Below are 1,915 nucleotides of genomic sequence, written 5' to 3' on the forward strand. Positions count from 1 at the left end.
ACGTGGCGGTTGGAACCCCAGAGGCAGGAACGTGGTTCTTCTCCTGGGGCCAGTGCCACGGGGCAGCCTAGTTGATTTCGCGTCTGTACCTGTGTCCAGTCCCTGCAATCAGATGGTCCCTCTGCACAGTGTGTTGCCCTGGAGGGGCGGGGGCGGGGGCCGGGAGAGGAAGGCACTGGGCGGGGCCAGATCGTAGGGGAGCTGCAAACAGCTGCAAACAGCTCTGTCCCTCTTCCTTCCCTGTCCCCCGAGAGGGAGCCCTACCCAGAGCAAGGAGAGGAGAATCACAGGGGGGCGGGGAGGTGCCTGGGTGGGCCATTTATCCTTTTATTTTTCCTATTTTAGGGTCCATTTTATGAATGTGTATTTTTACTAGGAAACCACCCATTTCCTCTAGGTTCCAGTTTGACGCAATAGGCTTCTCTTATTTCACTCTTCTCTCCTCTCTCTATTTTTTTTTTACAGAATTGTTACAATTAATGAACAAATATTGATACATTGTTACTATTATATTTTGTTAATCCTTACTCAAGGATATTTTTGCCAATTATTTTTAGAGAATCGAAAGGAGGGAGGAGGAGGAGAGAAGCATTGATGAGAGAGACACATTGATTGGTTGCTTCCCGCATGTGCCCCAACTGGGGCTGGGGATCAAACCTGCAACCCAGGTACATGCCCTTGACCGGGAATGGAACCTGAGACCCTTTGGTGCCTGGGCAGATGCTTTAATCACTGAGAAACACTGCCCAAGGCTTGATACCTTCTTATGAATGGCGTCTCTATTTTATTCAGTTTCCCGCATTCAGGCTCAGTCGCAGCGCTGGTGCCTCTTTACTTTTTATCCAATCCCAGAGGTTTCCCCTTTGAAGCCCTCGCCCATCTTCCAACCAGAGACAGTGCTGACGGCTGGGTTCACGGTGACAGAAATGGGTGGGACAATAGGAAACGAGACCAGGAGGAGACGTGAGGCCTGAAGCCCGGCTGCTCAGTGCTGCTGATGGAAAACGTGTTGTGGGTGGTTCTTACACGGGGAAGTGACAGGACCAGGTCCCTAACTTAGAAACACGAGGCTGGTCCCAGGTGGAGGTGGGACTGGGCGGGAGGGACAGGAAGCTGGGCAGTGGGGAGGCTGGTGAGCGTGGTGCTGGCCGAGCTGAGGCAGGACGGGTGGGCAGAGGAGCAGGGTGTGAGGACCAGAGAGTCGTGGTCAGCACTGTCCTGAGGATGGAGCCAGCACGGGTGTGGGAGCTGGTGCCTAGGGGGACTGGCCATTCGGACCCCAAGAGGAGAGCTCATTCTGCTGAAAGGAGACTATGTGCTGACCTCTGGGTTTATCGGCCATTGAAGGAAGGAAGGACTAAGAAGGGAGAGGGAGAGTGCTGATCACACGCTGGGCAGCAGCCAAAGGCACCACCTCACTGCGTCCCCCCACCCCGCCACCCAGAGGGAGCGGTGTCCCTTCTGACGTGGAGACTGAGGCTCCATTTCTCTGCCTGAAGCTGCACAGCCGGGAGGTGGTGGGGCCAGAAGCGGGCTCTGTGCTGTCGGGCTCAGGCCCTGCCTGTAAGGAAACTGCCACCCTGGACTCCACTCAGAGCCACCAGGAAGCTCTTGGCAGGTGAGGCCTCAGGAAGGGGCGTGGGCAGAAGCAGACCTGTGCTCTGGACAGGAGACCAGGTTTTAAATGGCTGGAGGACGGGCAGGGAGCAGGGGTGGGGAAGTCGTTCCAGGATCTGGGGCTGATTCTGCTTTTGTGAAGGGCCCGGCCACCTCCTCCCCCTGCCCCCCCGTTTCCCCTTCCTCAGCTGCCCCCCTGCCCCCCCTGTCCCTTCCTCAGCTGCCCCCTGCCCTTTCCTCAGCTGCCTGTCCGAGTCCCACCCCAAACACCAGCAGGGGCGAGTGTACGGCAAGCTGG

This window comes from Plecotus auritus (genome assembly GCF_963455305.1).
Source record: "Plecotus auritus genome assembly, chromosome: 5".
Taxonomy (NCBI): Eukaryota; Metazoa; Chordata; class Mammalia; order Chiroptera; family Vespertilionidae; genus Plecotus; species Plecotus auritus.